Consider the following 27,862-nt stretch of genomic DNA (forward strand, 5'->3'; position numbering starts at 1 on the left):
TTATTTGATAAATTCCTTGATGGTCAGGTCTTCCTTCTGCCAGATGCCAAAATCCACAGCCCCTGCCTTTTCTTCCAGCGTATTGTCAGCGAGTTGACAAGACTTGAAAAGGAATTTATTTCTTGGTGGTTCCTTTTCAGATCTTAGGCTGAGGTACTTCACTCGTTTTTTTTTTTTTCCCTTGTACCTTCCGATAAGCCTTCGGCCACAGAGGCTCTGAGGGGTGGTGCTGCCAACTTTGCCACAGATCTGCTTCTGTCTGTAAGGGGAGGAGATGCGGTTACAAGTATTCTCTAATTTTGAAATGCTCACGGAGGGAAGGGCATACAGCATCTTTCCTGAACTGTGTTAACAATTGGGAGCGCACCAGATTAAAAACACAAGGTGTATTGTGTCATTACTGCTTCGGTGAACATTGGATCTGTTCACATTCACTGTCTGAATAGTAAGCAGGTGGAAAGTGACAATTTTGATTGACACCCAGTTCTTGCAGAGAGTGCACCATGACTCATCTGAATTTTGAAGGGTCATTTTTTTTTTTTTTTTACTGTTACATATAAAGTATTGATACAACTGGGTATAGGAATGTAGTTTTAAAGATTTTGACTTGCTCTGGTGATTAGTGGTAGCTAAAACATTTGCCTTTATTGGCTTGCATGCTAATTATTTCTTCACTGACAGTCTCATGTCTATTTTAATGTTGATTGTATCAGTTTAATATTTGGTGCCTTATAATTGCAACCTAGGCCCGATAGCCATAAGGTAACACAGTTATTATTATTATTTTACTGAGATTAAAATGCCTGGGGAGGACTGGATAGATGGCTTAGCGGTTGAGTGCTTGCCTGTGAAGCCTAAGGACCCCGGTTCGAGGCTCAATTCCCCAGAACCCACGTTAGCCAGATGCACAAGCGGGAGCACACGTCTGGAGTTCGTTTGCAGTGTCTGGAAGCCCTGGCGTGTCCATTCTCTCTCTCTCTATCTGCCTCTTTCTTTCTCTCTCTGTCACTCTTAAATAAATAAATAAAAATGAACAAAAAAAATGTCTAGGGAGATGTAATACTTTTTTTCTTTTAAATTTTTTGTTTTTTAATTTTTTTATATGTTGATTCATTAGTGGTAATTACAAGTAGATTATTTAGCCTTTTTTTAAGGCATCAAATGATTTCACAAGTAGTTTTTTTTGAGACAGTATTCATATCCTCACTTTTTGGCATACTGTCTACAAAGCATTACTTGAGTTAAATTGTTGCTATTTAGGGTTTGTAAAATGAATATTTAAGCATAGTATTTTTTAAAAACTATAGACTTAGAAGTATTTATTATAAAATATAGCATAGTTTTATAAGTGTAATGTAAATCTATGGTTCACATTACTAATAGGTTGGATGGAGCTTAGGTGTACCATTTCCACGATAGGAAACAAGATTTTCTAGTAGGACAACAATATTTTTCAGTTTGTGCTATTTGAATTAGTTCAGATAAACTTTTTCAACTGTGTAGAAAGTCTCATCCATAGCCAGGTATGGTGGTGCAGGCCTTTAGTACCAGCACTCAGGGAGGCTGAGGTAGGAGGATCAACATGTGTTGGGGGTCAGCCTGGGTTAGAGTGAGACCCTGCCTCAAAAAAAAAATTAGAGCCGGGCGTGGTGGCACATGCCTTTAATCCCAGCACTCGGGAGGCAGAGGTAGGAGGATTGCCGTGAATTTGAGGCCATCCTGAGACTCCATAGTGAATTCCAGGTCAGCCTGGGTGAGGCCCTACCTCGAAAAACCAAAAAAAATTAATTGAAAAAGCAAACCCCCAATAGATTAAAAATTTATAAACCAGATATCCCATATATGGTCTCGTATTTTTTTAACCTCTCCAAATCACACTGAAAATAATAAAGTGGCATTTGTGATTTTTAGCATTTTATTTGTTTATATTTGCTTTTCTGTATTCAGCCTGAGAACTTTGGTAATACAAAAGCTCCTTAATTTCGGGAGGGTAGTAACCCATAAACTTATTAAGTTGACAGTATTACACTTCAAAAAATGCATTTACATCACCAGTTTACTGACCATCACAGTGTAGCAACCCAGTACACTATAGACTATATGGTGTTTACCCCTGTAATCAAGTGGCTCACTGGGAGCTACTCTATTTTGGGACAGCCTTGTCTTTAACTCTGGCTGGTCTCAAGCTCATGGCAGTCTTCCTGAAGCAGGAAGATTGAGTGCTTCTTTAACCCACTTCAATCAGACTTTTTCTCAAAGTTACCAATTTTCATCTTGCTAAGGCTAAAGGTGGAGTTGGCCCCTCTTTCTTTGTTCTCTTTCTCTCTCTTTCTCCCTCAGGCGTCAAACCCACTTTCTATATACTAAGTGAACAACTCTACCACTGACTTGCATCTCAAGCCCAAATGTCTGCACTTAATTCTCAATTCTTAAGTGTCCTATTAGTGTTAACATTAGTAATATCCCAGTAGTCTCCAAGTTTAGTGTTAGAGATGGAGAATTCATCTTTATAAAAACCTTTTTAAAATTTATTTGCAGCTGAGAAAGATACAAAAGGCGGGGCGGGGGTGGGTGGGAACAGAATGGGTATACGAGGGTCTCCAGCCAGTGCAAATGAGCCCCAGAAACATGCCCCTCTTTGTGCATTTGGCTTTATGTGAGCACTGGGCAATAGAACCTGAATCATTAGGACTTACAGGCATCTCTCCAGCCCCCCTCTTTTTTTTTCTGGTAAGCAGAGCAACAAGGGGTATATACCTAGAGATTGAAAGGCATTTGCATCCCCCTTTGCAGTCTTTCATAGCTCTATACTCTTCTGTCCTCATTTATTTACTTTATTTTTCTAAGGTTGGAGCCCAGGACCTCTTGAGTACCAGGCAGATGTTCTACACTGCCTTCTATTTTTCTTTTTTAAAAATTAAAACAAAAACACATTTTATTGCCGGGCATGGTGGTGCACGCCTTTAATCCCAGCGCTTGGGAGGCAGAGATAGAAGGATTGCTGTGAGTTCAAGGCCACCCTGAGAATTCAGAGTGAATTCCAGGTCAGCCTAGACTAGAGTGAAACCCTACCTTGAATAACCAAAAAAAAAAAAAAAATTATTTATTTTGAGGAAGAGAGAGAGAGAATGGGTGTGCCAGAGCCTCTAGCCACTATAAATGAACTCCAGACACATGTGACCCCTTGTACATCTGGCTTACATGGGTACTGGGGAATTGAACTGGGGTTGTTAGGCTTCACAGACAAATGCTTTAACTGCTAAGCCACTTCCCCAACCCCTTTTTGTTTTTCTTTATTTGAGACAAGGTCTTGCTATGGACCTGAGGCTGGCTTTAAAGTTTTGGTGATTCTCCCTGTTTCGGCCTCTTATTAAGTTCTGGAATTACAAGCCATGCCTGGCTTAGTTTTATAATGTGTCTGTTCAATTTTCCTATAATACTGTCAGCATACCAGTCACACTTTTTTTTTTTTAAATTAAACGTGAATGTCATCTTTTCTGTGCTTTGTATAGATCTTCTACTGGCTTCAAATTGGCACCCAAAGAAAACGGCAAAGCCTGTCTTTGTAGCTGCCAGAGAGGCTTGCCATGAAATGACCCATTTTGGCCATTTCATCTTCAGTTCCAGCTGCTCTCTACCTCTGTCAGCTATTCTTTTCCAATTAGCCTTGCTGTTCCTCGTTCATATGAGGCATGTTCTCACCGTGGGTTCTATTGCTTTTCTTTCTGCCTGGAATTCTTTCTGAGATTGATCTCTTGCATTGCCTCCTTAAGCCTTTGCTCAAGTGTGAGCTCCATGAGCCTGGCCTTGACCATCCTCTATAATATTGGAACCTTCTCTAATATTTGTCTTCTTCTGCCTTGGGTTGCTTTTAAACATAGCACATATTCAAAGGTGCTATGCAGCTTACTACTTTGCATTTTCTTGCCTTCTCCCCATTAATGCTGTAAATGTGAAGGGAAGAACTTTGGTCTATTTCCACACAGAGCTTAGTATAGTGTCTGGTAAAAGGTGGGCATCTGATGAATGTATAGTGAATATCAGTAGAAGTTGGACCTGCTACACTTTTTAGGTCTAGGTTTCTCTTCCATACATCATGGCATAGCTCTTGGACTGTTCCCGAGCTGTTATGTGAGGACATTTTTGTTCTTTGTTGCAAATACTTTTGTGATCTACTTTAAACAATATATTTGTTTATTTCTTTATTTACTGAAAGAGAGAGAGAAAGAGAGAGAGAGATAGACACGGAGACAGACAAACAGACAAAGGGGCAGAGTATGGGCATGCAATTTACTGCTACTGCAAATGACTTACAGATGAATGTGCCACTTTGTGCATCTGGCTTTACCTGGGTACTGGGGAATTGAATTCAGGATGTCATCAGGCTTTGCAAGCAAGTGCCATTAACTATTGAGCCATTTTTCTAGCCCCATGATCCACATTAAAAAAATTTATTTATGTATTATTATTTTTTTTTAATTACAGACATACTTAATATGGATACATCATGTGTTGGTATGATCCTTTCCCTTCTCCTGCCTCCATTCTGTTGGAGGCCCTCCTCAGTGAGGTTGCTGGTGTTCCTCATGGGGCTGAGGGTTTTGCGTTGTAGGAGCAGCATTCAGTTATTGGGGGAAGGGAATACCTCTGGGCATAATGTTCCAACCTGTGGCTCTTACAGTCTTTCTACAAACCCTTTTCAGCAAAATTCCCTGGGCTCTGGTGGGTGTGTTTTAAGTTTACTTTAGTGATGAGATCTTAAAGGGAGCCTCTGGATCTCTGCTTTGGTAAGTGTTGAGCATACCAAAGCATCTGAGTCCTTCACCCTGATGCTGATTGTCAGGCTTACCATGGAGTCAGTACTCTTTGTTTTTTGAGGTAGGGTTTCACTCTTGTCCAGGCTGACCTGGAATTCGCTATGTAGTCTCAGGGTGGCCTTGAACTTATGGTGATGACCTATTTCTGCCTTCCAAGTGCTGGAATTAAAGGCGTGCGCCACCACGCCTGCCTTTTTTTTAAATTCAAATTTATTTATTTGACAGATAGAGAGATAAAGAGAGAGGGAAAGAGGGAGGGACCAGGCAGGCAGGCATGCCAGGACCTCCAGCCCCTGCAGACAAACTCCAGATGCATGTGCCACCTTGTGCATCTGGCTTATGTGGGTCCTGGGTCCTTTGGCTTTGCAGGCCATTAAGCCATCCCTCCAGTCTGGAAGCAGTACGCTTGCTCATCTCCCCAGTTCCTCTGTGGTTTCAGCTGGGATCTGCTGAAGTGTGAGGGATGGTTTACCTTCTTGGGTCTTGCCACCTTCTGAGAAATCAAAACAGAGAGTGAAGTCAGCATAGGTTGAATGGGATAAGTGTTATTAATTTAGGGAGAGTTTGATGGATGTAGCCACTCTTTTAGCCAAAGACAAATGGGAGTTTGACATTGGAGAGCATAATCTTTGTCTCCATAGGATTCAGACCTGGTTTCCAGTTCCAGATATGGGTTCCTTTCCACTGAGTGGATCTCTTAGCCAATCAGAAAACTATTGATTACCCACCAAGGCTGTGTGCCACCATTGCACTGGCACATACATCTTGTCAGGATGTTTACTTCTGAGTATCTGTGACCTCTGCTTGCTCACACCATTGTTGGCCACTTTCCCTCAGTAGTTCATGTGGCGCTTTTCAGCACTAGATGGGTTAACTGTCTGGGGACTGGCTCTTTTCTGATTTCCAGCCTAGTCTCTGTGTTCTGTGCTGGCAGCATATGGTGTCTTCAGCAACAGGGTCTTACCTTTTAGCTCAGGTGGGTAATCAAGTGCTTTGACAGAAGTCTGTCTTGTTTTGGGGACCTCCTAGGTCTTGTTGAACAATAGCTCATTGTGGGTAGCAACCGATTTCTGGTACTGGGAGTTACAGGTCAGTGCCTTTTTATTTTTTGGTTTTTTGAGATATTTGAGATAGGGTCTCACTGTAGCTCAGGTTGACCTGGAATTATGTAGTCTCAGGGTGGCCTTGAACTCCTGGTGATCCTCCTACCTCTGCTTCCCAAGTGCTGCGATTAAAGGCATGTGCCACCACGTCCCGCTCATTTTTTAAATTTTATTTTAAGGTTAGGCCTCATCCCACTCTCTCCAGGGTTCTTCTTTTCAGACACTCCCCCTATATTCCTGTTGGGGGTTAAATCTTTTAGTCTGCCTTCGAGGATAAAGGTTTCTGTGGTACCAGTGCATTTTGGGTTTAGTTTTGTGTTTGTTTATCCCCAACCTCCCCTTCACTTCCCACCAAACCCTTCCATCCCTATTGTCTGGGCCTCAAGTTGCCTATCAGGTATATAAGCAACTTGAGCTGATCCAGGTTAGGACCCGCAGATGAGTGGGACTATGTGACGATTGTCTTTTTGTGACTGTGTGAGTTCGCTGAGTATGATCTGTTCCAAGTTCGTGCATTTTCCAACAAATTTCATTGTGTTGTTTTTTTCTTGCTGCTGAGTAGAATTCCATTGTGTGTATGTATCACAACTTTGTTATCCATTCATCCAATGATGGGCACCTGGGTTGATTCCAGTTCTTAGCTATTGTGAATTGAGCAGTTATAAGCATGGTTCAGCAAGGATCTCTATAGTGAAGCATAGAGTATTTAGGGCAAATGCTTAGTAAGGGAATAACTGGGCCTGTTGGTAGCTCTATATTTATCATTTTCAGGAATCATATTGATTTCCATAGTGGTTGTGTAAGTTTACATTCCCACCAACAGTGAATGTTGGCTCCTCTTTCCTTGCCAACATTTGTTATCATTTGAGTTTTTCAATGATTATCATCCTGACTGGGGTAAGATGGAATCTTATAGTTGTTTTAATTTGCATTTCCCTGATGGTTAGGGATGTGAAACATTTTCTTAACTGCTGAATATTTACCCCCAAGGTCTTTAAAACTTATAAAATATTCTCTGTGTGTTTATTCATGCGTGTGCCACAGCACATATGAGGAGGTCAGAGGGTAGCCTTGGAGTGTTGGTTCTCTTACCTTGTTAGCGGCAGGGTCTCTCTTATTTAGCCTTGGGAAAGAGAGTAGCTATCTGGGTGCTTCAGCATTCTCTTGATTCTGCCTTCTTTTGCCAGAGGTGTGTTGGGATTACAGACACATGCCCCATTTTGTGTAGGGCTTTATAGCTTGCTGTGGGGGCTAGGGATTAAAACTCTAGTCAGTTGCTGCAGATCAACTGCCTTTAACACTGATCCATTTCCCTATTCACCCTTTAGCCTATCTTGTTGAGAATGTCAGATGAGAAATGTTTTGTTATTCAAAATAAAGGCATTTTAAGTTTTAATTTATGGAATCATCTGAATATAAAGTTGAATTGAATAATGAGATTATTATAATGAGCATAATATTTAAAATTAATGATCATGAATAAAAATGATAATTGCCTAATTGTCTCATTTTGATTTTGTTGCATACCTTTAAAGAAATCTGCATTCATATAGATTAAGAGTGGTATATGGTTATAATCTTTTAACAGTTTATATTGCAATTTTATAATTTCCAGTTATTTTTTGCATTTTCTTCATTCTTAAAAATATCTTACTGTGAAAATTTTCAGACACATATAAATATGGTATAGAGTAAATGTACTAAATTTCAACCAAATTATTTTATCTGTTTTGTACCAGCTCTAACATTTTTCTACTGTAAAATTTTTTTCTTTTCTTTCTTTCTTTCTTTTTTTTTTTTGAGGTAGTGTCTCACTCTAGCCCAGGCTGGCCTAGAATTCACTGTGTAGTCTCAAGATGGCCTAGAACTCATGGCTGGCCTTAAACTCATGATCCTCCTGCCTCAGCCTCTCAATAGTCACTGGAATTACAGGTATGAGCCACTATATGCAGCTCGTTCGAGTTTTCTTTCCTTGTGTTTGATTACACCTATTTCCCCACTACCCCTCCTATTCTGCACTCAGTGCTTATACACAGTGCCTTCAGAGATATATTTAAAATTTGACATAAGTCTCAGTGGGAGATATAAAATCGAGTGGACAATGAGGGCTGGGTTTGGTTGAAGTGAGGGTTAGCTAGCTACACACCCTCCAAAATTCACTTATTTTCTTTTTCTCATTGTTACCATCTCTATCATTTTAGTTTCTAGGATTTTTTTTTTAAGAGACCTTGTCTCAAAAAAAAAAAAAAAAAAAAAAAAAAAGGTGGGCTAGAGAGATGGCTTAGCAGTTAAGCGCTTGCCTGTGAAGCCTAAGGACCCTGGTCCGAAGCTTGATTCCCCAGGACCCATGTAAGCCATATGTACAAGGTGGCACATGTATCTGGAGTTTGTTTACAGTGGCTGGAGGCCTTGGTGTGCCCCCCCCCACCGTCTATCACTCTCAAATAAAATAAGAAAACAGTTAAAGTTGGTATGCTTACTATATGTTGGATTCACATTGAATTCACACTCAGCTCCAGTGCTGTCAACATCTGCCAAGTCTCACCACTTTCTAGTCCTATAAAGCCTTCTCTGGCCCTCTAAGCCAACTGTTTACAGACCTATATAAACTAGGTGGGCATGATGCCACATGCCTGTAATCCCAGTACTAGACATGGAAAAGTAGAATGATCACAAGTTTAAGGTCAGCCTGGACTGTATACCAAGACCTGGAATTTACTCTGTAGCCTGGGTTGGCCTCAAACTCATGGCAGTCCTCCTACCTTAGCCTTCTACAGTCTGGGATTATAGACGTAACCACCACACCTGACTTAATTTTAACATTTGTTGTGTGTAATGAAGACTGATGCGGGCAATCATAAACTGCTTCAGTAATGCAGAAGGCTTACACATTACTGTGTCCCTTTAGAAACAGATGAATGACACCTTAGTTGTAAACATCTCAGAATACCATTGCTCATTTCTTCCAGTTGTCTGAACCAGAACCTGTGACATCATTCTTCACTCTGTAACATTCTATATCTATTCCATCAGCAGCTCTCTTCTTTTAATGAATATTTTCATTTATTTATTTGAGACACATACAGACAGGATGAAAACTTGAGTTTGATCCCAGCACCCACATAAAAAGTTGGCTGTGGTTGTACATGCTTGTGACCCCAGTGCTGAGGAGGGCAGAGACAGGAGGATTCCTGGAGCTTGATGGTCAGCCAGTTTAATGGCAAAATGGCAGGAGATGCAGGTTCAGTAAGAGACCCTGTCTTAAGGAGATAAAGCAGAATGATAGAGGAGAACAACTGATACCCTCTGCTGGCCTCTGCAGTGTGAGCATGACATATTGTGTCTGTACTCACACATACATATACCACACACCTGCATACATTAAAAAACAACAACAACAAAATCCCAGCTGGTCTTACCTTCACTGCTGGGTCCTAACTGATTTCGTATTTTCCCTCCTTGTCTTTTTATGACCTATTCTCTATATAAGCCACAATGTTCTTTCAGCCAGATATGTCATCTTGCTCCCAAAGATTTTAGCACTGCTGGTATCACTCAGGAATGTCATAGCGCAGCCCCTGCAGGAGTCACACGGCCCTGCTTCAGTCTGTAGTCCCACTGACCAACTGGCTCATTTGCCTCCACCACACAGAAGTAAGTCCTTGACCTTCCCTGGACTTGTTATGCATGCTTTCTACCTCAAAGCCCTTACTGTCCTTTCGAATGAAATGCTAATTATTTTCTTCAAGTGTGTGCTCAAGCGTTCCCATATCAGAAAAGCCCGTTTTTATTCTTTGACAAATGACAAAATATATAAAGGCTAAAATTTTGACTTTCTAGATAAAAATGTTTAAAAAAATCTTTTTGCCACAATTTGGCCAACTAAAAATATATATCCTGTAGACTGAGGCTAACACACTTGATTAGAGTAAGAGTGGAGGAAGCTGAACACACTGGAGGAACACTCACTTTTTTTCAGGGACAGATGGGTTAATCTCCTGGCGAACAATTTAGAATCAAAGATAATTCCGTTAGCTTACTTGTTTGGAACTGTGCAGAAGCATTATAGCTTCTAATAACTCAAAGGTGTGACTTTCTCATTAAATACTTCTTAGTAAGTGCTGTAATTGGTTCAAATGAGACTTAAAAATTTTTTTGGTGCTGTGATAAAAATGCCTTTTTAGACAATGATAAAAGGCTATGGTTTTATGGGAGTAAATAAGACCACTAATCTTTTTGAGAATGAAAAATTCATCTTGTGTTTTTATTTGAGAGAATTAATAATTCCTTTTAAAGTTAAAAGTAATGTATGCCGGTTGTAGGCAAAATTAAATATAACAAATGTACTGAGGAGTGCAGTGGGATGTAATCCTCCATCATCCTATTATCCAGAAATAACTTGACTATGTACTTTGTATATTTTCTTTGTTATTTTTTTAACTTTCAGCTTTTATACTTTTATAAACATTTCTTTTTTAAAAAAATTTATTTATTTGTGAAAGAAAGAGAAAGAGACAGAGGGACATACTGGGCATGCCAGTGCCTTTAGCTACTGTAAACGAACTCCAGACACATGTGCCACCTTGTGTGTGTGGTTCAAGTAGGTCCTGGGGAATTGAACCTGGGTCCTTTGGCTTTACAGGCAAGTGCCTTAACCACTAAACCATCTCTCAAGCCCAAACACTTTTTTTTTAAACATCATTAAAACCTTCTGTAGATATTTTAAAGTACAGTTAGTATTTTACCTACATATTCTTTAGTTCATCTTGTATTCAGTGAAACGTTTTGTACAAAACATTCTTGCTCATGGCCTCTTGAACTCTGATTTCACTCCAGGAATGAGAGATGGATAGAACTTGAATGTATGCTGCACCGTGGAGTAGAGTCGGGTGATGGCAGACACCATGTGCAGAGAGTAAGGGACCCAGAGCCAGAAGGTGCACTCCCACAGAGTGGTTTAGATTTTGACCTGTGGATTTCCAGCATCCTTGTGCTCAGGGTCCTTGTGAAATTTGATATGGTGGGTGGGACTTGGGAATGCTCCTGTGCTCCTGGAAACCTTGCTGATTCTACCGTGTTTCTGAGTTGATCCGACATAGTTTGGAGGCAAGCCAGGGCAGCGGCACTTTCATAGACAGTGTTTGGTTGGGCTGAGAGGCTGAAGTAGTCTTTGAGGGTGAAATGGAACTGTGAACATTGGCTTCATTGTGAAGTGTTGGGCTGGGGCTCTCCATCTTGTTTGTTTTTACTACCAGTAGTGCTGAAAAGTGCTATTAAATGTACATATATTAACATGATACGTATTGGCTTAAAAATTCATGAAATTCTCAACCAGGCGTGGTGGCGCACACCTTTAATCACTGCACTGGGGAGGCAGAGGTAGGATGATCGCTGTGAGTTTGAGGCTACCCTGAGACAACAGAGTGAATGCTAGGTCAGTCTGGACCAGAGTGAGACCCTACCTCGGAAAAAAAAACACACAAAAACATTTCATGAAATTCTCTTGAGGAGCTACATATTTTCCTCACTCTAACTCATACTTACCTGGAACTCGGCCTAGGCTGGCCTTGAACTTAAGGTTATCCTCTTAGCCTCTCAAGTACTGGTTTTACAGGCATGTGCAACCATGCTCGGCTTTATTTAAAGTAGACTTCTTATTGCTGTTGGTATGACTCAGTGTTATAGCACATGCCTAGCATTTATGAAGTCCTAGGTTTAGGTCCCTAGTGCTGAACAAACACCAAACAACAATAAAAAAACACAAGGAAAGTTACATTTTTATCTAAATGATATTCTACCCCAAGTACTCCATCATTTGGGTGTCAGCATTTCATCTGTGGGTATTTCCATTCTAGATGCTGTTTGGTGTCTGTGCTAGCACAGAATGATTTAATAGTGATCTTCCCAGAATGATTGGGAAGGACAGGCAGTACCAGTTTAATAAGACTCCTATGCACAGAGACAGCCAGGAATAATCTAGCTGTTGTAGAGAGATGAGTAAACATTGCTTCTTTGGGTAATTATATGTTTAAAATGCCTTATATCCCAATGGGAAATGCACAGAGGTGATGCTGTGAGTTTTTAGAGACACGGAACACAGCTATGATAAATAATAGCTGTCAACTGAGGCATTCCTGTAAAACTTAGGATGAATTCAAGCAACAAAGACTCATTTTCCATCCCCAGTCAACTCAGCTGGAAATAGTGTAGGGAGGCTTAGGAACTTTTGCATGTGGTCTTTGATTTCTTTTTTTAAAATGTACCAAATGAAAAAATATATAATAATATCTCACTAATATGGATTCTGTTGAGTTAGAATTTAAATTTGACCACAGTTTCCCTCTGTACTACCTATACTAATTTGCTTGGTTAAAAAATATAAGCTGGGAATATGGGATATATATAATATATCCCATATATGTGTGTGTTGATAACTAAATTCTGCATATTATAATACTTTGGAAATAAAGTCATTTGGAAATTTATTTTTTTATTCTGGTTCTTATCCATTTATTTTGGTCTTTGTTTTATGAGAATAAAAATGTAGAGATGCTCATATTTCTAATTTTCTGCTTTGTACAAAAAACAAAAGTAGGATCCTGATTCCAACGTTTCTGAGTCTGTTTTACATTAGGTCCTGTGTTCAATGCAGGAATTCACCAGGTATTCACCAACTGCTTGTTCCATGCCAGGCCCTGAAGGGGGGAAGAAGACCCAGCGCCTGAAGAGACTCACAGGTGCAGGAGAGGCATGCATTGGCCCTGGAGGGAGAGAAACCTTTCCTGTCTTAGAACTTTCTCACTAGCATCAGACACCTGAGCAGGTGTAGCCCCTCTGTAGGGGAATACTACCACCTCGAGAAAGAGAAGCTTCCACACATTGAGGAACTGGTGGCTGAGCAATTTGTCCATTCTGCACCATATACACATGTGTTCCTGGCCTGGAATGTGATGCTGAGCTGTAGTTGAAGCCTGGCTTTCTGAGGAGCTGTAGGCACTGAGAAAGATCAGGCAGCAGCCTCCTCCAGGTCTTCCTGCCTGTGCACATATGGGTGTCCTGGCTGAAGAGTCATCTGCTACTTCAAACTCCGTTTCTCTTAGTGGCCTCATCCCTGCACAGACTCCCCAGTTCAATTGAACTGTGTTTTGAACTGTTGGATAGTGAGGTTACCTGTCAGTGTAGGAATCTCTGTGTGCTAGTGTCTAAGAAACCATTTGGGCAAATAATTCTGCCTTTTTCAATGGTTACCTTCTAACTTTTTAAAAAATAAATGGGATCCAAAGCCGGGCGTGGTGGCGCATGCCTTTAATCCCAGCACTCGGGAGGCAGAGGTAGGAGGATCGCTGTGAGTTCAAGGCCACTCTGAGACTACAGAGTTAATTCCAGGTCAGCCTGTACCAGAGTGAGACCCTACCTCGAAAAACCAAAAAAAAAAATAAAAAATAAAAAAAAAATAAATAAATAAAATAAATGGGATCTATAAATAAGGTGTTGCTATTGCTGACAAGAAATCTAGCCTGTAGATGGACATGAATTGCTTTATGTCAGATGCTCTTTGAACTTAATGCTGAACTGTCAATGATGGAATAACTTAAAAATCAAGGAACAGATGAAAATATGGGGGTGGTGCCACAAGGATGAGAGCTAGAAAGCTAGTTCGTGTATTCTGTGCTCCCCTTTAAATATGTCACTTGTGCATTAGTCTTGATTGCATATGTTTAGGATTTAAATATTTAAGAGTACAGCAGTATTCATATATGCTGATGAGCAGCCCTTGGGAATTTGATTTGACTCTGTACACAAACCCAGGAATTGTTTTGAAGGTCTAATGATTCTTTGAGACACAACAAAATTTGTAAAAGGTGTCAGATTCAAGTCAAGAATAATAGCTAATATTTCAAAAGGATTTGCTGTGTGCTTGGCTTTTAGTGAAATGCTTTAACGCAGTATCATAATTTTACAATATCTTTTGTTAACCCAACTTCATAGAGGTGTGGCTAAGTATGTGAGATTTGGAGAGAGTATTTCTTACATAAAGCAGTTGATTTTGACCTGATACTGCTTCACTTGGTTTTTCACATGGCAGTGAGGATAATAATATACCGCTGTTGTGGACTTGTTGAGAATATTGGGTGGGAGAGTAAATGTAAAGAGCTTTGGCAGTGCCTGCCTGCCACTTGGTGGAATTCTCAGTGAATTCCAGCTGTAAATACTACTACATAACCCCAGGTAAAGTCCCTTTCTTCTGAGCTTCTATCTCCACATGTGGGAAATGGAGTTTTTAATGTAGCCCTCAAAATTACTGTGACTGTCCGGGAGATCTTACATGACCACTAAATCCAACATAGAGTTCTTAATTCCGTGACAGGCTTTTTCTCTCCAGTAATCCTTATTGACTAGATAACTTGTTCAATGTTGAGAATATAGTAGGTAAAACTGTGTTCCTGCTTTTAAGACTTTGCGTTTCACTGAGAGATGGAGGGAGGTATGGTGGGGAAGTAGAAATAAGCAAGTGGCATTGGTTTGAGATTGTGAGCAAAGGTGTGAAGGATACAATGGAGGGTAGCAGGTAGAGGAGACTGCTTGAGGTGGGGGTGCTGTTGCAGGGACAGAAGATATAAAGGATGGGATGAACCATCTGCTGGAGCAATAAGGGCTTGAACTCTTGAAGCTGAGAGGTCCAGACCCAGACAGGTTGCTTGAGGGCTTCAAGGAGCAAGCTGGACAGTTCAGGTGGCTACAGTGCTGTGACTAAGGGGAAATTCAAAGACCAGATCACATAGGGACTTTTGGTTATGGTGAGGTGTTTAGATTTTGTTTAAAGTGCAATAGGAAGCTACTGACCAGTTTTGATCAGGTGAGTGACAAATCACCTTGTATTTTGCATGGGAATCTTAGGTTCTTTCAGATCTCAGAGGTGAGGTTTTCTTTATCACTCAGTTCTGTACTGTACCCTGAACTTTGATGAGGTGTGCTCTATTCACTAAAACACCGTTCATCTTTATTGGCTATCAGACACTGTCAAAGGAAGTAGGAACTTACATTGTTCACATGTTTAGTATGTGCAAGACCCTCTAGCTTTAGCTCTCACCTCACTTTATAGGATTATTTATTTATACAAGTTGATATGACCAGTGAAGAAACCGGCTTTGAGGAAACAAGGTATGGATGTGGGGGGTGCCTCAACTTCAGTGGTTAGTGCTGAAGTCCTGATTGGTATCAGGTCTATATTCTTTCCTGTGGACTTAGCATGGTCAGGTTGCTTTGTCATTTGTCATAACTGAGGCATGTGAAACCTTTACCTTAATCACATCAAAGGAGTTTTCTCATGTTTTCCATAGACTGTTTTAGGTTATGAAATAGAATCTTCACCCTGCACAATTCACCTCATTTATTTGAACATCTTCAGGATAGTTCTAACAGTGCTGTGATGTCTTAATTTTTGTGATTACACTCAGTATTGGAACCATGAGATACTCTCCAGTTCTAGTTTGGCTATGGCATTTTTGTTTGTTTTGTTTATTTATGAGAGACAGAGGTAGAAAGAGGGAGAGAGAGAGAGGGAGGGAGAGGGAAAGAGAGGGGGAGGGGAGGGGGGAGGGGGAGAATGGGCGCGCCAGGGCCTCCAGCCACTGCAAATGAACTACAGATGCGTGCACTACCTTCTGCATCTGGTTTATGTGGGTCCTGGGGAATCGAGCCTTAAACCTGGGCCCTTAGGCTTCACAGGCAAGCCCCTAACCGCTAAGCCATCTCTCCAGCCTGATTATGGTATTTTGCTTTCATTTGGATTAAATTTGCAAGTGAGAACCACCCAACTACAAATTTTCAATTCCTTTTTTTTTTTTTTTTTTTTAAGTTTTTAGTTTGAGTCAAGCCCAGACTGACCTGGAGCACTCTGTAGCCCAGGCTGGCCTTGAACTCAAGGTGATTCTGCTTTCCCAGCCCTCTGAGTGCTGGGATTGTAAGTGTGAGTCACCATACCTGGCAACCTCATTTTATATGTATTAATAATTTAGTTTTTGTGAAAAATAACAAGTGATGTCGATTGCTCACTGTTGCAATCAGGTTCACATTGCTGGCAGAAATCACCCTATCAAGAGTGGCTTGTGGAAAAAAAAGGGGTTTATTTTGGCTTACAGACACAGGGGGAAGCTCCATGATGGCAGGAGAAAACGATGTCATGAGCAGATGGTAGGCATCACCCCCTGGCCAACATCAGATGGACAACAGCAACAAAGGATAGTGTGTCAAACACTGGCAAGGGGAAGCTGGTTATAACACCCATAAGCCCTCCCCCAACAAAACACTGCCTCTGGGAGTCTTCGATTCCTAAATTGCTACCAGCTGAGGACCTGGCATTCAGAATACATAAGTTTGTGGGGGACACCTGAATCAAACCACCACAGTCACTTTGTAGCAATATTGAAAAATATTGCCATTAAACTTGTAATCAGTCTAGAGTTCTATTTTTTATTTTTATTTTTATTTTTTTGGTTTTTTTAGTTAGGGTCTCTAGCTCAGGCTGAGCCAGAATTCATTCTGTAGTCTCAGGGTAGCCTTGAACTCACAGTGATCCTCCTACCTCTGCCTCCTATGTGCTAGTATTATAGGCATGTTCCACCATAGCCATCTCATAGTTCTATTTTAAAGTAAGAATTTTTATTTTAATGTGGAGCTCCATAAGAAACTAATCAGAGAAATTATGATGGTTGTCTTTCTTTAAAAATAAGTAAGTTTTAAAATGGTCTAAAGTTAATTGAATCTCTAGTTGAATTATATTCACCCTCTTTCAATATTACTTGTGAAAAGTATTGGTAAAATATCAAAATAATCTTTTATTATTAATTTTTTTCCTATTTTATTGCTGGTTTTTATGAACTCTTTATGATGAATTTCAATGCTTACAGTGATTTGAGTATCAGCAAATTCTATTCTTTGTTTTCTCTTTGTCTTTTCTGTCTCTCCCCCCTTCTATCTTTTTTTTTTTTTCTGAGACAGTCATGTTCAAGTTGGCACAAACTATCCTTTAGGATGACCTTAAACTCCTAACCTTCCACCTCCCAAGTGGTGGAATAATTACAGGTATGCACCACTATGTTTGGGTGTAGTCCTTATTTCTAAAGAATAAATTAGGGTTGGAGAGATGGCTTAGCAGTTAAGCGCTTGCCTGTGAAGCTTAAGCACCCTGCTTCGAGGCTTGATTCCCCAGGACCCACGTTAGTCACATGCACAAGGGGGCGCATGTGTCTGGACTTCATTTGCAGTGGCTGGAAGCCCTGGCATGCCCATTCTCCCTCTCTGTCTGCCTCTTTCTCTCTGTCTGTCACTCTCAAATAAATAAATAAAAACTTAAAAAAAAGGATAAATTAGTAAGCCGGGCGTGGTGGCGCACACCTTTAATCCCTGCCCTCGGGAGGCAGAGGTAGGAGGATTGCCGGGAATTCAATGCCACCCTGAGACTCCATAGTGAATTCCAGGTCAGCCTGGGCTAAAAGTGAGCCCCTACCTCAAAAAAACAAAAAAAACAAAAAATAAAAAAAATAGTGATGGAATGTTTTTTATTTTTTATTTAATTTAATTAATTTATTTATTTGAGAGCGACAGACACAGAGAGAAAGACAGATGGAGAGAGAGAGAGAGAGAATGGGCGCGCCAGGGCTTCCAGCCTCTGCAGACGAACTCCAGACGCGTGCGCCCCCTTGTGCATCTGGCTAATGTGGGACCTGGGGAACCGAGCCTCGAACGGGGGTCCTTAGGCTTCACAGGCAAGCGCTTAACCGCTAAGCCATCTCTCTAGCCCTGTTTTTTTTTTTTTTTTTTACTGACAACTTCCATAATTGTAAACAATAGCCCATGGTAAATCCCTCCCTCCCCCCACTTTCCCCTTTGAAACCCCACTATCCATCATATCCTCTCCCCTTCTCAATCAATCTCTCTTCTTTTTTTTTTCTTGAAGGTAGGGTCTTACTCTAGCTCTGGCTGACCTAGAATTAAATCTGTATTCTCTGGGGGGCCTTGAACTCACAGCAATCCTCCTACCTCTGCCTCCCGAATGCTGGGATTAAAGGCCTGCACTACCACGCCCGGCTTCCCTCTTTTATTTTGATGCCATGATCTTTTCCTCCTATTGTGATGGTCTTGTATAGGTAGTGTCAGGCACCATGAGGTCCTGGATATCCAGGTCATTTTGTGTCTGGAGGAGCATGTTGTAAGGAGTCTTACCCTTCCTTTAGCTCTTACATTCTTTATACTACCTCTTCCGCAATGGACACTGAGGCTTGGAAGGTATGATAGAGATATTTCAGTGCTGAACACTCCTCTGTCACTTCTTCTCAGCACCATGGTGCCTTCTGAGTCATTCCAAGGTTACTGCCATCTGAAAAGAGAAGGTTCTGTAACCAAAAGTGAGAGTAGCGCTAACATATGAGTATGGACATTAAGAGAAGTGTTTACTGGGCAGTTTGGTGAGCACAGTATACATTTCACCAGATGTCAGCAGACGTTACAACCTTAGGGTTCATGACTACCCCTGTCATAGGTTTTCAGTATCAGGGATGTATTCTCTCCCATGGAGCAGGCCTCTCTTCCAATTAGAAGCAGTTGTCCATTGGTTTTGATAACAGGACATGGTAACACTAAGAGACACCCTAAAGGATCTCCCACACTTCAGACATACTCTTCCTTACCTTCATTGTGGAGGAGCAGTCCAATTTCCCCCTGGTAATCTGGATCATTCATCCCTGCTATCATTGTAACTCCTTTCTCAGCCTGTTCACTCAAGGACCTTAGGAACCCAAAGTGACCAGGGGGAAATCTTATTTTCAAGTTCAATGCACTATTCTTCATGTCTCCTGGCAAAAGCACTCCCCCCTCTGGAACCAAGGCTTGTAGGCCAGCAGAGCATAAGGTTGCGGGAAGAGGAAGCAAAAATTTAGCTAATGGGTCACTTGGGGTGATGGTAAATGGTACCATTTCCATTTCCACCCCTTGATTCCTGGGCCCGTGAATCCAGGCTATCGGGGAAACAGTACCATATATAGGACACTGATTCAGATCATATACAGCCTGCTGGAGGACACTCCCCATGCCCTCCAAGCTATTGTCACCTAGTTGGCACTGTAACTTCTTTAAAAGGCCATTTCACCATTCTATCAAGCCAGCTGCTTCAGGGTGATGGGGCACGTGGTTAAGACCAGTGTATTCCATGATCATGAGCCCACTGCCGTACTTCCTTGGCGGTGAAGTGAGTTCCTTGGTCAGAAGCAATGCTGTGTGGAATGCCATGATGGTGGATAAGGCATTTTGCAAGCCCATGGATGGTACTTTTGGCAGAAGCACTATGTGCAGGAAAGGCAAATGCATACCCAGAATAAGTATATATTCCAGTAAGGACAAAATGCTGCCCTTTCCATGATAGAAGTGGTCCAATGTAGTCAACTTGCCACCAGGTTGCCGGCTGGTCACCTTGAGGAATACTACCATATTGGGGGGGCTCAGAGTTGGTCTCTTCTGCTGGCAAATTTGGCACTCAGCAGTAGCCATAGCCAGGTCATCCTTAGTTAGTGGAAGTCCATGTTGTTGGGCCCCTGCATAGCCTGCATCTCTGCCACCATGGTCACTTTGTTCATGGGTCCATTGGGCAATGACAGGGGTGGCTGAGGAAAGAGGTTGCCTACTGTCCATAGAATGGGTCAGCTTATCTACTTGATTATTAAAGTCATCCTCTGACAAGGTCACCTTCTGATGAGCATTAACATGGAACACAAGTATCTTTATATCCTTTGCCCTTTCAGAGAGTTCTGTCCACATACACCTTCCCCAAATGTCCTCCTCACCAATTTTGCAATTGTGCTCCTTCCAAGTCCCGGACCATCCAGTCTAACCATTGGCTACAGCCCATGAAGTCAGTGTATAACTGCGCATTTGGCCATTTTTCTTTGCAAGCAAAATGCACAATCATTTGCACTTCCCGAAGTTCTGCCCAGTGTGAAGATGTCTCTTCATCACAGTCCTTCAGAGTTGTCCCAGAAAGGGTGTGTATTGCTGCAGCTGTCCACTTCATAACATGCTGAACCATCTGTAAACCATGCCTTAGTCCTCTCCTCCATAGTCAGTTGATCATAGGGCACACTGCATAATGCCATTATGTGCATGCTTGGGGACAGACAGCATTGTAACTGGAATAGCATCCATAGGCATTTGGGCAACATCCTCATGTAACTTACTGGTACCTTCAGGGCCTGCTTGAGCCTGATCACATATATACCACTTCCACTTAATGATGGCCTGGTGGATTTGATAATACCCATCTCATAATGGGAAGTTCAGGTTGCATAGTAACTTGATGGCCCATTGTCAAATGTTCAGTTTCCACTAAGGCCGAATAGCAGGCCAAGAGCTGTCTCTCAAATGGAGAATAACTGTCTTCAGATGATGGCAGGGCCTTGCTCCAAAATCCCAAGGGCCTCTGCTGTGATTCACCTATGGGGGCCTGCCAAAGGCTCCAAACAGCATCCCTATCTGTTACACCTCATGTACCATCGGATTTGCTGGATCATATAGCCCAAGGGGCAGAGCAGCCTGCACAGCAGCCTGGACCTTTTGAAGAGCCTTCTCTTATTCTGGGCCCCAGTGAAAACTAGTAGCTTTCCGAGTCACTTGGTATGTGGGACGGAGTAAGACACCCAAGTGAGGAATGTGCTGTCTCCAAAATCCAAATGGACCCACTAGACATTGTGCTTCTTTCTTAGTGGTAGGAGGGGCCAAATGCAACAACTTGTCCTTCACCTATGAAGGAATATCTCTGCATGCGCCACACCACTGAACTAGAAATTTCACTGAGGTAAAAGGTCCTTGAATTTTGGATGGATTTATTTTCTATCCCCTGATGTGCATATGCTGTACCGGCTACTCCAGAGTGGTTGCCACCTCCTGTGTTTGATCCAATTAGCATTATGTCATCGATATAATGGATCAACGCGACACCCTGTGGAAGGGACAGGTGATCAAGGTCCCTGCGAACTAAGCTATGACACAGGGCTGGAGAGTTAATATAACCTTGAGGCAAAACAGTAAAGGTGTACTGCTGACCTTGCCAGCTGAAGGCATATTGCTTCTGGTGGTCCTTATGGACAGGTATGGAGAAGAAAGCATTTGCAAGATCAGTAGCTGCATACCAGGTACCAGGACACGTGTTAGTCTGCTCAGGTAAAGAAACCACATCTGGTACAGCAGCTGCAGTTGGAGTCACCACCTGATTAAATTTCCAGTAATCCACTGTCATTCTCCAGGATCCATCTGTCTTCTTAGCAGGCCAAATAGAGTTAAAGGGAGATGTGGTGGGAACCACCACCACTGCATCCTTCAAGTCCTTTATAATGGCATTAATTTCTGAAATCCCTCCAGGGATGTGATACTGTTTTTGATTCACTATTTTCCCTGGTGGTGGGAGCCTCAATGGCTTCCATTTGGCCTTTCCAACCTTGTAGCCCTCACTCCACAAGTCAGGGAACCAATATGGGGGCTCTGCCAACTCCTAAGTATACCTATCCCAATTATGCATTCTGGGACTGGGGAAATAACCACAGGATGAGTTTGGGGACCCACTGGACCCACTATCAGTCTAACATTTGCCAAAACTCCATTGATCACCTGACCTCTGTAAGCACCTACTTTAACTGGAGGGCCAGGGTACTTTTTGGGGGTCTCCTGGAATCAGTGTCACTTCAGAGCCAGTGTCCAGTAGGCACTGAAAGTTCTGATTATATCCTTTCTGCCAGTGTACAGTCACCTTAGCAAAAGGCCGCAGGTCCATCTGAGGAAGGATAGGTGTAAGCTTAATATTGAAACCTTCTGGGGTTGTAGGAGGGTCCTTCCTCGAGGGGACACGGCCACCTCTTCAATCAAGGGGCTCAGGATCTGTAAAGTGGCTCAAGTCTGGAAACTGATTAAGAGATCTTGATTCTCTGTTGCTATTATTCAAAGTGGTTTTATGATTCCTTGTTCTGCAACTTTTCTGCTTATACAGATCAAGAAGGAACTCAGTAGGCTTCTTATCTCTTTGACTTCTGTGAACACCATGATTAATCAGCCAGTTCCAAAGGTCCATACAAGTCATACCTTTATGTGCATAATTTTGCCTACGCTGTCTATTATGAAAAACATGTTCACCCCGACTTTGTCGATTCAGTTTTGATACTTGGCCCTTGTTACCCTGAGATCCAGTTATACCCATTGCATCTACATCACCTAATGCAGCAACTGCAGTTCCCACTGTGAGGTCCTCTTTACATAAAAGACCAATGAATGATAGGGGACTTTTAAGTATGCTGGTGCTCCCTCACAAATCTGTTTCTTACAGTCTTAGTGAAGGGCACATCTTCTGGATGCTCCCATTGTGGGGGCAAAGATGAGTTTACATGGCAAATCCACTTCAGCATTCCAAATTCTCTGAGCTTTTTAATCCCTCATCAACATTAAGCCAAGGAATATCAGGCAGCTCGAACTCACTCACAGTAGGCCATCTTTGGGTCCATACTTCACCAACCAATGCAATAAACTCTTGTCACCCCTTCCAACTGCATGAACTGCAGTGTTAAATCTAAAATCTGCTCAATGAGCCTATTTCAGTAAATTCAGCCTGATCTAATCTTATGTTGCTTCCTCCATCACCCCACACATATCCCCTATCCTTCTGCCTATACAAGTTAGAAAACTGAAGTTCTTTAGGGGTGTACCTCACCTCCTCCTGTGTCACACTTTCTATCTCACCTTTAGGGGCCTGCCTAACCTTCCATCTGGATATAGACCTAGAGGCAAAGATGGTTGGTGGGAACTGAGAAGCACCAGCACCTCCTGCTGATTCCTCAGACAAAGAGGGATTCATTCCCTCAGGCAAGGGTAGGGAGTATAATACTTCAGGGTGTGGAGGTGGGAATAAAACTGCTCCTAAGGGAAGGGAGGTCATATCTTTATTTAAAACAACTTCCTCAGAATCTTGACACTTTGATGTCCCCAGATTCTTCAGGGTCTTCCCACACATCACCTTCCCAAATCACAGGATCCCTCTGTATTCCAATCAGTGCCCTCACTTTAACTTCTGATAGTTGGTGAGGCTGGGACTTGAATTTACTTTCCAAGTTAGCCAATCTCACAATGAGAGCTTGGGTTTGGTTTTCTGCAATCTGAGCCCTGTTCTGGCTAGAAAGGAGACTCTCCTCCAGGGCACCCTTAGAAACCTTGAGATCATGTATGTGGGTCTTAAGCATGGAATTTTCCTCTTTGAGCTTCTGCTGTTCCCTCACTAGTTTGTCCAGAGATGCTAAAAGCAACCAACCAGCCTCATCATTGGTCTTAATTTTCCACAAATATTCAAATGTTTTAAATACAGAGTCACTAAATTCCTTGCTCTTCACAAGACATGACTGAGGATCACCAAATACATCTATCTCAAGGAGTTCTTTAAATAGTGCATACCATGGATTATTAGTGCCCGCCTTATTTCCAGTAAAAGCACTCTCCTTATCACCAGTAGGGCCTTTAGTAGCATAAGTTGGAGAGCCAACCCCAGATAGCACCAAGCCCACTAGAAGAATCCATCCTTACAATTCTGTTTCTGTAGAACCACTCTCAGTACCAAAATCTGTATTAGTCAGTGTTCTCTAGAGGAACAGAACTGCTAGAATGAATTATTTTAAAAAGGGAATTTATTGGGTTAAAGTAGTCCAATAGCATTTGCAGGCCCGACGGAACCTGGTAGCTGCTCAGTCCACATGGCCAGATGCCTCAGAAGTCCTGATCCAGTACTGCAGATCGCACCAGAAAGCCTGGAGGCTTCATGAGGAGCCGCTGGATGTTGATCCACGTGGGTCTTTGGTTGATGCTCGTCTTCAGTCCACACTGGTCTTCAGTCCATGCTGGAAGGCAGCAAGCTGCTCCGGCTGCCAAGTGGGAAGAAGGAAGGGCTCTTTTCACCCAGAGCTTCCTTATATGAATTCCCCCTCTGAGTGGGGCCGCCCATTCTGGGGGACTTCCTCCTTTCATTAATCCTTCCTGGGAGCAACCTCAGAGACCCACCTGAACAGGATTTCTGTGGATTACTAAACAGATCAAGTTGATGGCACCTTAATATCACAACTTCTCTCTCTCCCATGGAGCTGCATGCATGGCTTTTTCAGCTCAGCTCCAGCAGGATTTCTTAGTGACTTTACAGCCCAAGGGTTTTATCATCTATTCCTGGTGGGAAACTAAGGACCTTGGCAATGGCCTGTAATGTTTTGGGGGCTTCAGGGACTTCCCTGGCCAATTACTCATTGGAAGGTATCCTATCTGTGGCCCTGAAAATTTTCTAGTAACAATCTATGACTCCTGAGTGAGTGTTCCATTTTCCAAAAATGTAGGTTTTTATATGGAATAAATATTTTTGTATTTGGTAAGTTTATTAAAACAAAACAGGCTGGGTACAGTCCTGCATGAATAGTCATGCCTACCCTGGAGGCTGACACAGGAAACTCTCTTGAGCCCAGTAGCTCCAGGCCAGCCTGGGCAACATTGAAACCCAATCTAAAAAAAAAAAAAAAATCACAAAGCATATTTTATTAGAAAAATTAGAAAATGCAAATGATCAAAAGTTAAAAAAAAAAAAGTCAGGCATAGTAACGCACGCCTTTAATCCCAGCACTCGGAAGGCAAATGTAGAAGGATTGCTGCGAGTTTGAGGCCCGAGACTACATAGTGAATTATAGGTCAGCCTGGGCCAGAGTGAGACCCTACCTCACAAAACAAAACGTTAAAAAAAGCAGGCTAAATTCAGCTTCCAGGCTTTTTAATATGCATATTTAGAAGCCAAACTGTTGGGCCTAGAATTCCACTTACAAATTATTTGTTTGCAAGGGGGGAAAGAGAGAGAGGGAGGGAGGGAGGGAGGATGGGAGGGAGGGAGAAAGAGAGAAAAGAGGAGGAGAAAGGGAGTGAGAAAGAGAGGGAATGAGAATGGGTGCACCAAGGCCTATTTCCACTGCAAACAAACTCCAGACACATGCGCCACTTTGTGCATCTGGTTTTGTGTAGGTACTGGAGAACTGAACCTGGGCTGTCTGGCTTTGCATGCAAGTGCCTTAACCATGGAGACATCTCAGCCCCTGAAATTCTACTCTGTCTCACTGTATCACACTAGGAAATTAACTGATCTTTTCTAGTTTCAGATTATCTGTGAAATGAGTAGCTATCTCAGGTTATTGTGAGAATTAAAGATGATAAGCCATGTAAGGTGCTTTGAATGTTGCTTGACTCCTTAAGTTAGAGCTTAATATGTAGGTTACAAAACCTTTTTTTAAATGGAAAACTTCAAGCATACGTACAAACTGAACAGTATTAAGAACTTCAGTGTATCCATCCATTCATTTAGTATCAACATTTAGTAGATTTCTTTGTTTTATATGTTATTTCTTTTCTGGACGGGAGTAATTTTTTAAATGGCTATTACATCATCACACTAAAGTCTTCGTGACATTAATATTTGCTAAGAATTAATTATTTTATAGAGCTAGTGCTCAAAAGTTGAGACTTGGTTGTTTTGAGATAGAATCTTATAATGCAGTCCTAGCTAACCTTAAACTTTTGGTCCTTCTGTTTCACCTGCTCCCCACCCCACCCCACCCCACCCCACCCAATCCTCACCAACAAATATTAGGATTATGGGTATATACCACTATGTCCAGCTAACTTGAGTCCATTTTTAGAAAATGTTATTTATTTATTTATTTATTTGAGAATGACAGGTAGACAGAGAAAGAGGAAGATAGAGAATGGGTGCACCAGGGCCTCCAGCCATTGCAAATGAACTCCAGACACATGTGCCCCCTTGTGCATCTGGCTTATGTGGGTCCTGGGGAATCGAGCCTCGAACTGGGGTCTTTAGGCTTCACAGGCAAGCGTTTAAAGGCTAAGCCATCTCTCCAGACTTTGAGTAAGCTTAAAAAAATGAATTTTTATTTATTTTGTAAGGAGAGAAAGACAGAGAGGTGTGCCAGGGCCTCTTACCACTGCAAACAAATTCCAGATGCTGCATCACTTTGTGTGTCTGGCTTTATTTGGGTACTGGGGAATTGAACCCAGTCTTCAGGCTTTGCAGGAAAGTGCCTTAACCACCTGATCATCTCTCCAGCCCTTGAGTCAGTTTTAAGTAGAGGAAATACAAGTAGAATACCTGTACCATCCATTTAGTGATGCTAGTTACCTGGAAAGTGTTTAAGCTGAACATGAAAGAAAAAAGCTAACAAGGAGAAAAGACAAGCTGGTGCTTGGAAGGTGAATGTGGAGAGTCAGCTCTTCAGATTGGACACTAAATGGCCAGTGGGGTCTTAAAAATGAGCAAGTAGGGCTGGGGAAATGTCTTAGTGGTTAAGGCGTTTGCCTGCGAAGCCTAAGGACCCCAGTTCGAGGCTCAATTCCCCAGGACCCACGTAAGCCAGATGCACAAGGGGGCGCATGTGTCTGGAGTTCATTTGCAATGGCTGGAGGCCCTGGTGCACCCATTCTCTCTCTATCTTCCTCTTTCTCTGTCTACCTGTCATTCTCAAATAAATAAAAATAAACAAAAAAATTAAAGTCAGCCCTCTGTTTCAATCACTTCCCTGGTGTCCCATTTCAGTGTCCCATTTTGTTCCTGGACAATAGTCAGTTTTAACTTGGAATTTCCTACCTTTGATCTTATTTTAGAATCCCATTTCAAAATCTGTAAGTAGCACGTAATATTAGCTGTGACAGAAATAAATTGTAAAGATAAGAATTTGATCACAATTTGATGTTTAGTAAATTTCAAACTTAAATGTGTTCATACTTCAATTGTAGGTTCAAAAATTGTTAAGACCCTATGGAGAACATGCTAGTCACCACTGATTATCTAATGGATATGGGTTGAAAAATCTACAAATTCTTTTCATTTAAACACTATGATAATGATTTACCATTTTCACAAATTATGCTAACATTTATGTATTTGGGTGGGGGGAGAGGCAGAGAGAGAGAAAGAGGCAGAGAGGAAGAGAGAGAATGTGCATACTAGGGCTTCCAGCCACTGCAATCAAGCTTCAGAAGCGTGTGCCCCCTTGTATATGTGGTTTACATAAGTACTAGGGAATTGAACCTGGGTTCTTAGGCTTCATAAGCAAATGCTTTAACTGCTAAGCCATCTCTCCAGCAACCCTTTTAAAACTTGGTCTAACCTTTTTTAGGGATGGGGGCAGAGGCTCACTTTGTTGCCTAAATTGGCCTTGAACTAGATCCTCCTTCCTTAACCTCCAAAGTATCAGAGATTTGTTGCAAACCTGCACTGTCACTTCTGGCCGCTTTGACTTTTCTGTCAATAAGTTTCTTCATTTTTCCAGTTGAAGGACAGTTATAGAAGGGAGATGAAGTCAGGTCTGTTAAATTAAGAAAATGCTGTTTGCTGCAGAATGGAGACCCCAAAATGCAGTGATTCCAAGAAGGTAGATTGTAGGTATTTAGTGGTCTACTTCATCTCATGTTTGAGTGTAATAATGGATAATTGCAATAGTTAATAAAGTAAATGTTAGAGAAAAAAATTAAGTCCTGTATTTTGATTTTATAAAACATAAGGTGAGTAAAATGAGTTTTTTTTTTTTTTTAATCATTCTGTTGATGACATTACTCACATTGCCAGTGTGATCTAAGAAGGTACGCTATTTAACCTGGCTTTTACCCAGGTTGCTGTCCTTGGGTCCTTCCTGTATAAAGATGTAGTAGTGAAGAGCACTCAGCCAAATGTCTTTCTCTGTGATGCTCAAACTCCTTGACCCCTGTGTCCTTCAACTATTCTCGAGAATCAGTTATTCCCTCTGCCAGGGGTTTCTATGGTACTTGTGAATATAATTAGATTTTTCTCTTGTTTTTCACATTGTGTCCTTTACTTGAAATTTG

General features: G+C 41.8%; 1 protein-coding gene and 1 pseudogene across 1 annotated transcript in view; one reads left to right on the forward strand and one right to left on the reverse strand.

The window, feature by feature from the left end:
• On the reverse strand, positions 1–27,301 carry LOC123462740 (annotated as a pseudogene).
• Focad (focadhesin) overlaps positions 1–27,862 on the forward strand; it is a 364,375-nt gene that overhangs the window by 793 nt on the left and 335,720 nt on the right. The window lies entirely within an intron of this gene.

This window comes from Jaculus jaculus, chromosome 1, assembly GCF_020740685.1.
Source record: "Jaculus jaculus isolate mJacJac1 chromosome 1, mJacJac1.mat.Y.cur, whole genome shotgun sequence".
Taxonomy (NCBI): domain Eukaryota; kingdom Metazoa; phylum Chordata; class Mammalia; order Rodentia; family Dipodidae; genus Jaculus; species Jaculus jaculus.